This window comes from Mustela lutreola, chromosome 8, assembly GCF_030435805.1.
Source record: "Mustela lutreola isolate mMusLut2 chromosome 8, mMusLut2.pri, whole genome shotgun sequence".
NCBI classification, from domain to species: domain Eukaryota; kingdom Metazoa; phylum Chordata; class Mammalia; order Carnivora; family Mustelidae; genus Mustela; species Mustela lutreola.
Genome location: NC_081297.1, coordinates 120586988 through 120600696, shown reverse-complemented (window position 1 = coordinate 120600696; position 13709 = coordinate 120586988). Strand labels below are relative to the sequence as shown.

General features: G+C 36.2%; 1 protein-coding gene across 4 annotated transcripts in view; it reads left to right on the top strand.

The window, feature by feature from the left end:
• Positions 1-10333, top strand: part of KITLG (KIT ligand) — a 91758-nt gene extending 81425 nt beyond the window's left edge. For 2 of the 4 annotated variants that reach the window (XM_059186484.1, XM_059186481.1), the window contains one exon: positions 5041-10333. The gene's annotated coding sequence lies outside the window, so the exon portion shown is untranslated. Of the gene's footprint in view, positions 1-390; positions 805-5040 lie in introns of those variants that run through there. The other 2 variants (XR_009356875.1, XM_059186482.1) reach the window with 2 other exon arrangements.
• The last annotated feature ends 3376 nt before the right edge of the window (positions 10334-13709 follow it).

The window sequence follows — 13709 nt, the reverse complement described above, 5'->3', positions numbered from 1 at the left end:
GTGAATAAACCCGGAATGAACATTTAACCACTAGTAAGGAAGACAGTCCTTCTGAAGTGTGTTTTTTTTTTTTATTAGTTTACAAGACGAATAAGTGCTAGAGACCGGTTGTGACACATTATGCCCATAGTGCACAGTGCTGTAGTGTGTACTTAAATAGGTGGAAAGAGGGTAGAGCTCACAGTAAGCGTTCTTACCTCAGTAAAATAAAGTTTTAAAGATCTTTAAGAAAGCAAAGTGGGGTTTCTTTTTATCGCATCTGTGTGCACGCATGCGCACGTGATTTGCTGAATTGGGTCAATAGGGAAGTAAAATCTCCAAAGTAAGGGGAAGGAGAGTTGTGGGAAATGACAGTTTTTCTTAAAAGTGAAATACTGTTCATGTTTACAATGAATCAAGCTGGGTTTAAAACGAAGCTCTGGATTGATTACAAATGGACTCCTCACACATTACAAGTGGTGAAATCGGAGGTGGCATTCTCCTTCATAAAGTATTACTCATCATGTCCACTGAGCTCGCTCAAGACTGAACTCCGGTACCACCACTTCAAAAAGCCGACTTCCCAAATTTATGACCAGCTCATTATATTTCATGTGACAGCTCATACATCTTGAAATGCCCATGTAATACACACTAATAGGACTTCTCAATTACTTTTATAGACATTTTGTGTCCTCTGCTAAGCCGTAAGCTCTTACAGGGCATGATTTGTTTCTGAATTTCATTTTGGAATCCCACCAAACTATATAGCTTATTATACTTTGTGCATGCAACTGATGAATAAATATTTGTTGGGAAGGAAAATGGAGAAGATGGGAATCTCAGAATTGCATTAATGTGAGAACAAAATTTATGAAAATAAAAACAAAAATAGACACAGGAAGGATAAGAAAAAGACAAAAGATCCAGCTCGTCATCCTGAATCTACAGACCCTAAATTCAAAATGTATAGGTATCATGTGTAGTCATTTACTGAGTACCCATTGTGTAAAGCCTTTTGCTGGTCCCTGTATCAGCAGAGGTTTTTAAAACCTGCCAAGGATCTTGAAGTATAATTTGGGAAGAGGGGTGTGATAAAGGAAGAGGTTGGTGAGGGCAAAATATAAGGTGGTAGGAGAGGAAATATACCAAGACATAAAATAGTAGTAAAAAGCACCAAGATTGAAATGTCATTCGCAGTTCTTGCTATGCATTTTTAAAAGTAGGTATAATTTGGATTATGGCCATTTTTTTTTTTAGCTTACAAGGAAGGGGAAAGTTCAGGGAATGACTCAGATATATGGCAGGGATTTCTCCCTGAAGTGTAGGTTTCACCAACTAAAACAAATTAAGATAAATATTGTAGTACTACAATAGAAAATGGAATAGTTAGTTCTTTAAATGAAATAACCCATAATTGGAAGATGAAGAGAAGGAGGGTTTGGTATTTTAAAAACGAGGAAAGAAGGTGGAAAGATTATAAGGTAATGAGCTGGAAACAAAAAAAATTGGCTCTAAATGAAAATAGACTAGAGTGGTGTCTATTTGACACCGAACATGAAAATATCTACACAAAAAGCTAAAAACAGACTTAATCACGAGCTGATTTCAAGTATTCCTACATGGCATCCCACAAGATTTTTTCATTTATTAGCAGTATATAGCCATTTGAGAAAGAAACAAAAGAGAGTATTTATAGGGAAATTTTGCTCTTCATTCTTCCCACAAATGTGATTCCAACACACTCTAGTAAGTAGGTACATGGTTGGATGCAAAGCTTAATATAACCGAGTTATGTCCTCAGATTGCTTATAGCCTACAAAATGAAATAAGGCAAGGCATATGCATAATAACCTACTTTTAAAAGGAAACTAGAGGTTTATGAACTTAAAAAAGCAATGAAAAGAGCTTACAAGGCAAATGCAATAAGAGATCAAAGGCAAGACCAATGCTTACGTTGCAGAGGATGTATCCTTGACATAGGTGTGAAATGGATGGACCTCCTAGAACTATACACAGGTATACCCATATACAGTTGCCTTATCTGAAAGGAGAGAAATCACTAGCAACAGAAGAAAGGCTTCATCACAAGCTAGATGTTAGAGGTGGCAGATATACTGAGCCAGATCTTGGATGATGGGTAAAATTTTAATAGCAATAGGAAAGGAGTCGTCTGGATACTGCAGATGGCATAAACTGAGTCAGGGAGGCCAGAAGATGCAGAAAGTGTGTTCAAGAGTCCATTTGTACAGTTAGTTAGACTCCCAGTGGAAAGTCACACATGAAGGGTTAAAAGGCTGAGAAACAACGATATGGACGTCAGTTTGAAAAATTCCAAGTATAGGACATATACTTTATGGAGTCATGTAAGGAGATGTTGGAGGGTTGGAAAAGATGTGAGTGATACAATCAGAGCCAAGGTTTAGGAAAGTAATGAGAAGTTGGTGTGGCCAGATTGATGGTTGGAAGCAGTGAGCTGGAGTCATGGAGTTCCTTCCACCTAGGAAGCCAATCTTCCAAACAGATGAGAGAGAATGATGACCTGGACTAGGGTCAGGGCCATGGAAATAGGAAAGCATGAACCACTTTGGAGATATGCAGTAAAAGAATCAACACATTTTGATTACTGGTGAAATGTGAGGCTCGACATCACAGGTAGTATTCAAGGATGATTTGGGGCCTATGGGACTAACCAGGTAGTGGTGCCATTCAAAGAAAATAAGGGAAGGAGGTGTTAAGAAATACTGACCAGTGGCTGAATCTGTTAGACTGGAGATTCAAAGAACAGTCAGGGCTGGAAGTAATAGATTTGGGGTTTGGGAGTCAGCTACAAAGAATTTTCATTGAGACATTGGGAGAAGGACTGCATCATCACGCCCAGTTTGGTTGACTGTAAATAGTGTGACTTGGTAGACACTAGGACAGAGTGTTTAATGAAACTCCCCAGCATGGTAAATGTTGAAAATAATTATTACAATTAGGCTGGTGGAGAAATTCACAAAAGAAACACAGCCTGGACATTTCCTGCAGACCTGAGCTAAGACAGGAGATAATAGATCCTAGAGTTGAAATACGGATGACCTTGAGTCAGGTTTAGTCATTTGGCACACAGGGCTTGGCAAGATCTGTGACTCTTTACCAGATGTTTCCCAAGAATTTCCGGAGCTTTGGAGGATTTGTTTTTGAACCTCATCTGTAGACACATTATAATATAGAGGATAAGAAGGGATTAGACTTGGGTTCAGGACTTGGCTCTGCAACTAGATAAGCTGTATGTCCATTGTCTTAACCCCTGGTTTTTCAGAGATAGTTAAGGGGATAATATGACTCACCCTGCTTATTTCATGAGGTTGTTGCTAGTATCTAGGGTATCATTATAAAAATTGTAGTTTTTGTTCTATGGGAGAACAGTTGTCAAACCTTCAAGTTCATTTTCTTTGCTAAGAGACCTGGGGACAAAATTAGAAATAGATTTCCATTTTTGCTTCTCTACTTAAGTTTAGAATTTTAAGCTCTTCTAGCTTTTTAAAAAAAATATATCCTTTGGCTTTTGTGTGTGTGTGATTCCCTTTTACTTTTTAAATCAAGCTTTAAAATATCTGCTATATGTTTTGGATTTCTGAGTTTTCTTAATGTTTCTTAATTTTTCTTTCAGGATTTAGTTCTCTTTTCCCAGGTGCAGGTTCTCTAGTTTCTGGAGTTCTCTGTTTGGTAAACTGTCATGTAATATGGTTTTTAGAATATTCATTTAGAATGACTGGATAAAAATACTGCACTTCTTATCACTTATAGTGTGGAATTTTACACAATTTACTTATAACCTCTGCACTGATGTCAAATATTTAAAAACTGAGATTCTGGGATTGATAAGGACAAAGAGAAAGAGTATTGAGTAGGGAAGAAAAAGCAACATACATATTCATTTAGGGGTTGCAACTAGAAAAAAAAAACAGGAAGTATAGATACTTGACTTGAAAGTTGAAAATCCTAAAGCAGAGCCCAAAACTCAGTGGTTTAAAACCAGTTCTGAAGAAATGAAACATTGTCTAGGTTTCATGTTTCGACAAGTACAATAAGCTCTGTTTGGCCAAATGAACCTCCCCAGAGGCTTTGTCAGGATCTGGTGCCAGATTTCTGTCTTTCTTTTCTTGGCTGACAGTATTGATAATGAACATGCAGCTGCTGTTCCTCAGTTGAGAGAAGCGATGGCTTGAACCTGGCTGGGCAGTTAACACACTAGCATTGCTCAGTGACCACAAGGCTGCTGTTTGTTGGTGGTGATCAGCTTTTCCGCTGGTTATCTCCTTCATGCTACTCCATTTCTCTCTAGACACTGCCTGGGTCTTTCAAAGCCTCTCCCCTTACCTACCACCTTCTCATGGCCTGATTAGAGAAATTCAAGGCTACAAGATAACCCTCTTACCACAAATGGAAACAATCTGTGGTATGCAAACCGGTAAACAGGTGTGAAAGTCACCGGGTATGCATTCAACCATCCTTATGTTCAAAGAATATTTACTGAGTATCTCGTGTCAGGCACTGTTCTAGGTATTGGAGCACAGCAGTTAAAAAGACAGACAAATGGAGTGCCTGGGTGGGTCATCAGTTAAGTGTCTGCCTTCAGCTTAGTTTATGATCCCAGGGTCCTGGAATCAAGCCCCACATAGGGCTTCCTGCTCAGCCAGGAGTCTGTTTCTCCCTCTGCCCCTTCCCCTGCTCACTCTTGCTTTCTCTCTCTTTCTAAAGAAATAAATAAAATCTTTAAAAAAAAAAAAAGTGGCCAAAACTCTGTGTCCTCATGGAGCATACATTCTAATGGGTGGAGAGACTCAAACAGTAAGATCATTTCAGATAATGTTAAATGTTAACAGGAAGATCAGAGAGAGTGACTAGTCATTGCATTTGGGGAAAGATTTGTCAAGTGCTTTTAGGCTGTGTAAGTGAAGCAGTTATTTTAAGTCTATGACTCAATGTGGAGTCCTATGAATTCAGCTTTTGAGAATGAAAAGGCGGCAGAAAGCAGATACACCATAACCTCTCTCTCTTTTCTTTCCTCTCTAGGCGGGTAACAGTTCATGTTTGCTTCATAAATGAAGCAGCTTTAAACAAATTCATATTCTGTCTGGAGTGACAGACTGCATTTTTATCTGTTCTTGCTACCCATGACTCTATGGATGATTCACAAATTGGAACAAAGTGTTTTACTGTGAAACTGGCGCTGAATTAATCATCTATAAAGAAGAACTTGCATGGAGCAGGACTCTATTTTAAGGACCTGGGGGACTTGTGGTCTCATTTAGAACTTGCAACTGATGTTGGGAGAGAAAGCACGTGCCCCAGACTGCATGCACCATTTTGCATGCCTCCAGAAGTGTCTAATTGCTGAAAAGCCACATAGCTTGATTTTCAGTTACAACCTGCAGCTCACAGTTATCTTGGCCTCTGCAAGTAGATTTCATCCTGAATAGTGGGGGGTAATAATTTTTCTCAAAGGGATCCAGAAAAAAATTTAAAAACAAATGTCAATAACATCAACAACTCTACATAGAGAAAACAGTGGGGATAAAATAATTGGAGTAGACAGCATGTCAGCCTTGTAGATGCTAATGAATGGTCTGGGTCTGATCTCGGTCTCTTCTCGACATAAACCTGTATCCCATTAGACAAATGGACATGGTTAGCTGGATCTAACCATGACTATGAGCCAGTATTGAATTAGAACATTGATGTCATCAACAAAATGAAACACAACCTACAGAATGGGAGAAAATGATTGCGTATCATGTATCTGATAATGGGCTAATATCTAAAATCTACAAAGAACACCTACAACTCAATAGAAAAAATATATATAATTTAAAAATGGGCAGAAGATCTGAATAGACAGTTTTCCAAAGAGGAGCTACAGATGCCCAACAGATAAATGAAAAGTTGCTGAACATTAGTCACCAGAGCAATGCAAACCAAAACCACAATGAGAGATTCCCCCCATATCTGTTAGAATGGCTATTATCTAAAAAGATGATAGTAAGTTTGGGTAAGGATGTGGAGAAAAAGGGAACCCTTGTGCCCCGTTGGTGGAAATGCATATTGGTGCCGTCACTATGGAAAATTTTGAGTTTGCTCAAAAAATTTAAAATACAACTGCCATATTATCCAGGAATTCCATTTCTGGGAATTTATCCAAGGAAAATGAAAACTAATTCTAAAAGATGTATAAACCCCTATGTCCTTTGCATTATTTACAGTGGCCAAGATATAGAAACAATTATATAAGTGTACACCAATGGGTGAATGGATAAAGATGATGTGTGTATGTGTGCATGTACCTATATGTGTGCGCGCACACACACACACACACACACAATGGATTATCATTCAGCTCTAAAAATGAAATCTTACCATTTGTGATAATATGGATGGACCTTGAGGGCATTAGGCTAAGTGAAACAAGTCAGAACAACAAATACCATATGATCTCTTATATGTGGAGTCTAAAAAAATTTAAAAAAGACAAAAATACCAAGCATACAAAGAAAAGATTGGTGGTTGCAAGGGATGGGGTGGGGTAATAAATGAATGACCTAGGTTTTTTATTAGTTTAAGTTGAATAAAAATGTAAAAATAATAAGCCCTTCCCCCAAATATTGATGCCTTTACAGAGAGGAAAATTTCCAAAAGACTTAGGACCCAAAGCTAAGAACACTGAATATCAGGACAGTCACTGAGGAACACATTCAACACCCTTTCCCCCTGCCACTATCAGAGTGTATAAATTGTGCTTGCAAAATATATTATGAAATGTTTATATTCTAAAAATACTACAGAGTTATATAAAAGGACTACAGAGAAATTGCTGACTATATGAAGGTGCAATTTTCAATTTACATCATGAGAGAAAGTAAAAATAAATTATATTTAGTATCTAAGAAAACCACACCCACATTATAATATGGGTATTGAAAACTAGGTTACTTGGCTTTTATAAGGCAGCATGGAATCAGGAAATTTTAGTTATTTTTCATATAATCACCATTATCAGCTTAAAGGATCCATTTATTTAAAATTAGTCACTGTGTATTCATTAATGTTTATGAAATAAAGCTAGCGAGCTTTACATAGTTACACATGTCAGTTTGCTATTTAAAACATGTAACAGCATTTGTCCTATTAAGAGTGAATTTGTAAGAATTCCAAAGATGGACATCATGCTTTTAAACTAAAGTTGTTAAGACATTATGTGAATTTCCATTACCAATTTTTTATAGGCAAAGAAGCATCTGACTGAAATGAATTCTTATGGTTTATTTTGATGAAAATACTTTTACTATATCATGAACAGATACATAAAGGAATCCAAAGCTCTCTATTGTAACCTAATTCTTGTTATAACATTGTTGTCATGTTCTACCCCTCAGATGGCCATTTGCAGTGTAGTGATTAAAAAAAAAGAAGAAAGAAAGAAATCATGAAAAACTGTGAGCTTTCCTTTGATTTCAAAAGTCCAAGAATTTCTAGCCTAGTTGGATTTTAGATTATGTTCAAAGCAGATCTAAATCAACTCCAGTGAAGTGGCCTTTGCTCTATTTTTATACCAAAGAGCCCAGATGCTTTCTGTGAGCCCTTCCTTCTCTAAAGTGCTGGGGTTCCTTAAAAGGTAGTCATTTCTCTAAGATACAACCCAGGTGCTTTGGGAAACTTCATTGACTTATTCAGGCCCTTAAATATCCCCTGATACAATCGATTAGTAATAAACCCAGAGATCAGTTTATTTGCTGAAAGGACCTATCTCAGTGTGTGACATTGGTTATTTTGAGGAAAATAGATATAAATATGTCTGAATTATATGTGTAGGTCAGGTGTAGATTGAGAAAATTGATACTTCTCAGTTTAATAATTTGATTTATTTCACCAGTGGTTTCGAATCGCTTAGGCATGAGAAAATGCTGTTTTGTGGGCTTGAGAGTACAAGAAAAACACTTTTGTTCTCAAAGCTAGGAACTGGGTTTTATCACTCAAGGAGATGGTTCTAATCAATAGACTTAAATAAACGAATTCAGTAAGTTATGAAATATGGCATGGTAGGCAAGGGATAATATATTCTGCCTAATTAAATACATTGGTTCATTGAGAGTTACGTGAATTACCAATTTTTAAAACACTAAAGTTTGATAAAATGCATGAACAGTAGAAAAAGGCTGAACATTATTTTGGATGCTAGCTGCTTGGGAATTGTCATATCTGCTTTGAGATAAATATATAGATCTATATATAGAACTATATATCTTTGCTTTGTTTTATCCAGTACATGTGCTGAATATCCTTCAGAAATCATGGAAAACTCACAACTGATATTATAAACCATGAAATCACCTTTTAAATTGGTGCCATGTATCTGATAGTTCTCTTGTGTAACATTTCAAGACTGCCTTTTAAAATGATCTCAGAAGTCTGCAGATTTTAAATTATACTAAAAGCTTTGCACCTCTGGTGGAACAGAAGCCTATAAAGAAACCGGCCCTATGATAAATGGTGCCTGTTCAGTGATATCGAAGTGTTGTTGGATTTTGTATTATAATCTTAACGTGTTCACCACACTGCCACTTTTAAATGAGTCAAATTGTTTTTTTTTTCAACATGATAATAGCATAAGTACCCTATTGTCTTTAAAAAAGGATTAAGTATGTGAAGAATGAAAATGTACGAGAAAGTATGTGTTTATAATGCAGTGTTTGCTTATAATAAGAATTAAACACATTTCTTTGAGTATTAAAGTACTTTGGGGCAACTGTGGCATATTTTGGTATTCTAGTTCAACTGAGGTTTGAAAGTAACAAAAAGCATTCAGAATTCAGCTATCTCTTAATGTGTTTGTGCAGCTGGGTTTGGGTTTCAAAATGTAATTCCAATGTGAGGCCTTTAACCATTCCCACCCATTCTTTAAGAAATCTTTTTTCAAAAAGAGTGTGGAACAGCGAGGTGGTTGTGTGGGAAAATTGTCAGAAGCCTCCCCTCTGCTGTTAACTGATGTGGGTTAAGTCACCTCTTCTCTTTGGATCTCAATTTTTTATTTATCTTTATGGTCAAGTTGGAGGTCACATCGCCTTAGGTATGAGCCCTATTGATATGTGACTGACAAAAACGATAAAATAGATCTGGAATTATTCCATATAAAATGTTCAACTCTGATCTCTGTGAATAAGCAATTTGAACATAAAAAGTCATTGCTATTCTTGTCTGTAATGTAAATAGGATCCATTAGTAAAAGTAAAATTCAGTCTCATGTAGGGTGAATTGGATAACCATTTACACAAGAGATGGCTTTTTCCTTTGCTTAAGTAAACATTTTTGGATCACCTCTGAAGAACGAAAACCACAATTACAGTTTAGAAAGAGATACTATAAGATATGTGTGACTTTTAGAATTGCACCAAATTAAGCTTATTTAAATGCTCTCATTTTATTAAAAGCTTAGAGCACAAAATGTAAGATGCTCAAAGTTTTTGAGTGCCAAGAGATCATTTATAATCCATTTGGAAAGGGGTCATCCATAAATTACATTTTAAAATTAGAAAGTGGTATAAGAATTTTAATTAAGCCAGCTTGTCTTTGAAACAGTATTATTTTATGAGATTGGCAGTAAAATATAAACATTCAGATTGAAAGTCTAGTAATTTATGTGTTTGATCACACAATTTATGATGTTGCTGCTTTCCATTAACAAGTCTGGAAATGCCTTTGTTACAGATAAAATAATGGTACTTTCATTTCCTAACAAGATGTTTTAGAAATAATTTATATTAAAGTGGATATTCATAATCCTAAAATGTTTCCTAAGCACTGTAAATTTATAACTGCCGTCTCCAACTATGTCCTTATGATGTTATTTTTAAAAATATAATTAAGATAATTGTTTAAACTAAAAACCATAGTATTTTCAATTACTTGATTTCTCAGCTATAAGACTCAAAAATTTTCAATAAGAATATCCTATTCTATATTCTAAGGATTAATGTGCGATTATAGTGTCCACTTGTCACTATTTTTTAAATCGATGGACTTGAAAGTATTCAAACATTTAGATGGATGCATAGATATATTGCTAGTTCAATCATAGATTGGAGTTTGCATATTGTAATGTAAATGTATGTCAACACTATTCTAGTTTATTATGACTGAAGTGTAAGTAAATAAAAAAGGTTGTAAAATGTGATGTGTATGTGTATATACTATATGTGTACTTTTTAAACTAGGTTTATGTCCTGACCCCTTTTTATACAGGTTGAATTTGAAATTACATTATATATACATATACTTTATTGTTCTAAATAAAGAATTTTATGCACTCTCAGAAGTTTTCCCTGTTGTTTGATATCTCAAGGCTATCACACATATTTACAACATAATTGAAGGGGTCCTTGCCTGGCAGTCAGCTGGACATCCAACTCTTGGTTTTGGCTTAGGTCAATAAATTGAGCTCATGCTCAGCAAGGAATCTGTTTAAGATTTGCTCTCTCCCTCCCCCTCCTGCTTGTGTTTTCTAAAATAAATAAATCTTTAAAAAAAAGTTTGAGCATTTATTAAGCTAAAATCAAATTTTTCTGCAAAAACTCATTAATCTAGATTTTGTTGCCATATGAACATGAGATAAATTATTCCAATTTAATAAATATTTACCAGTTACTGCCTTTGATTACCTGACCCATTAAGTTAACATTGTTTGATCTCAACATTATTTCTAATGGGGAAAAGATGTGAAAACCACTGTACTTTGTAAAAAACAACACTGAAGTAATTACCTAAGTGCAAAGCTTGGAGCATGTCCTTAAAGCATGCAAGAAGGAAATGGATACAGATTAGGCAAGATTATGGAGGAGTTAATATTTGGGCTAAGATTTACAAGGGTAAGACAAATTTTGACAGTATTATACCCAGTTTGAGCAACACTTTCCAAAGCAAGAAGCAATAGAATTTCTTAGCTTATTCTATCAAAACAAGCCAGCATGCCCTGAGCATGTAATACAAAAAGAGATAGAGAAGAGCACAGTCTTGGATACCACAAGGAGGGTATTCTTAGGGACCTTGGGAAACTTCCCATTGTGAGAAGAAACTTCCCATTTCTGAGAAGAGGAATGGCGAGATGAAACACCACGGTGGCTCATGCGATTTAGGCAATAAATCGTTATCTTGCTTAACCTCTGGTTGGTTTTTGATTCTTGAGACCACATCCCCTAGTTTTATGACACAATAATTTTTCACCCATTTCTTTCCAACTTTGCTGATTCTGCCTCCTCTGCTCAATGTTTATATTGCAAACTTTTGCCAATATAAGCCTAGACAACTAAATAGCCTCCTACCTGATTACACATCACTAGCCCTTTTTCAATCAGTTCCTTAAGTTAGAGTGAATAATTCAGAGAAATCTGATGTTACTTTTCTCTGGTTAAAACATTAAATGATTTCTCATTACTTTCAAAGAGAGCCCAAATGCCTTAACAAGGCCCTGCTTGGTCCATCTCATTTTTGGTGGGGGAATAGGGGTGGGATCGGTAATTGATTTCTTTCCCCTTTAAGTCATGAACATTGTGAGGGGAACAACCATGAATATTTATACCACTGTAATTCCCTAAATTTTAATACACATAATAAATGTATAATTTAAAAAATTTGAACTGAACAGATATTACCTAATGTCTGATAAATTATTTTCTATAATGTTTTATTATGAACAATTTGAAATATATATAACAGGCAGAGTAGTATAATGAAACCCTATGTAAGCATAACTTAGCTTCAACTCGACTCAACTACTGAAGGATCTTGCTTTATCTAAGTCTGCTATCTATTCCCCTTCTCCACTACCCCTTCATATTTTATTTTTAATTTTAAAAAACATTTTTTCTCAAGATTTTATTTATTTATTTGACAGACAGATATCACAAGCAGAGAGGCAGGCAGAGAGAGAGGGAGGAAGCAGGCTCCCTGCCAAGCAGAGAGCCCGATGTGGGGCTCGATCCCAGGACCCCAGGATCATGACCTGAGCTGAAGGCAGAGGCTTTAACCTGCTGAGCCACCCAGGTACTCCTTCATATTATTTGTAGGTCAATACCTAAGAATATTTGAACTGTAAATATTTGTATGTGTATTTCTAAATTATAACTTTTTACAACATAATCAGTACACTTGTCACACCTAAGAAAAATGAACAATTTAATATTAAAGAGTCAGTAAGTATTCACATTTCAATTCTCCTATCATTGTACATTTCAGTATTGCACTACAGCAGGGTATAAGCTACAGGCAAAGTCTCCCTTTAACATTGAATTTAGGTTCTCCCAGAGATCAACACCAATAACTACTTGGTATTAACTTCCAAAACTTTTTGGCATGAGCATACCGTATATGTATCTACATATGTATATATGTATACATGTATATGTATAATACTATTCTCAACCTTACTTTTTCCATTTATTAGAATAATTTGTAACACTCTGGATCAGCCCACATAAACCTTTATCCATTGTGCCATAATGGCCAGAAAATTACAGACAGACATTGAGATCGTAATATAATGTGTGTTCTTTGGAATTCCAGTCCATAATTAGCAACATCCAATGTACTTTTAGAACTTTGCCTTCATCATCTTACTCAAAATTAACATGAGGTTCTCTTCTAAGAATATATCTACCTCTTCAGCCCTCTCAGTTAGGGGGTGTTTACCTTCCATAACTGTCACTGGGTTCAGAAATGGGTCCTCTGCTCTTTGTTGCTTCTTCAGTTTTGTTTTCTACTCCCTAAGCCCTCCCAGATTTGAATCTCATATTATTAGACTCTATATATCCACTGCCACTCAGTATTGCTTCCATGTAGAACTCCCAGGTTCCTCTCTCTCATTTCTTAATGGTGTTAGCCCCTGGATCACTGTCACTCAATTCATTTGTATTCCTGTCCTAATTCCTGGGATTTTGTTATACACGTAAGTGATCCTTTCAACATCCTGTCTTTTCAGGTCCTTGGAACTTTTCTCCTAATGAATCACTTCTCAAGACGACCCTAGCCACTTAGCCTGATGGTCTTCTTACAGACTTTATCATTGCCGTTAACTGTAACCCATTCATATTTCAATTCCATGTATTCCATCTCTGACCACCACTTTGTATCTTTCCAATTTACTCCCTTTGATCCAGTGGGACCATCAATCTATGATTCTACCATTTTCTACTAACTGTTAATCTTTGATGTCCTCTTTCCTCTCTTTAAACAGGTTAAAATCCACAGTCCAGCATCATAATCACTCTCTTGCATATACTTTCTTCTTGATCCCTCTCAGTTCCTAATATTTGCCTGGTAAGTGATAGTTCTCCACCCACTCTTTTGTTTTTTTTTTTTTTTCTTTAAAGATTTTATTTATTTGACAGAGAGAAATCACAAGTAGGACAAGTAGGCAGAGAGGCAAGCAGAGAGAGAGGAAGAGAAGCAGGCCCCTGCCGAGCAGAGAGCCCGATGTGGGACTCAATCCCAGGACCCTGAGATCATGACCTGAGACGAAGGCAGCGGCCCAACCCACTGAGCCACCCAGGTGTCCCTCTCCACCCACTCTTTATCTGCGCTTGTATGGCTAAACATGACTGGTATAAATTAGACCATCATGCTTATTCATTTCTCTATATAGTCCTTCCTGTCAAGTGGGTCTTAATGCTGATCCAACAATTGTATTTCTCATCTAT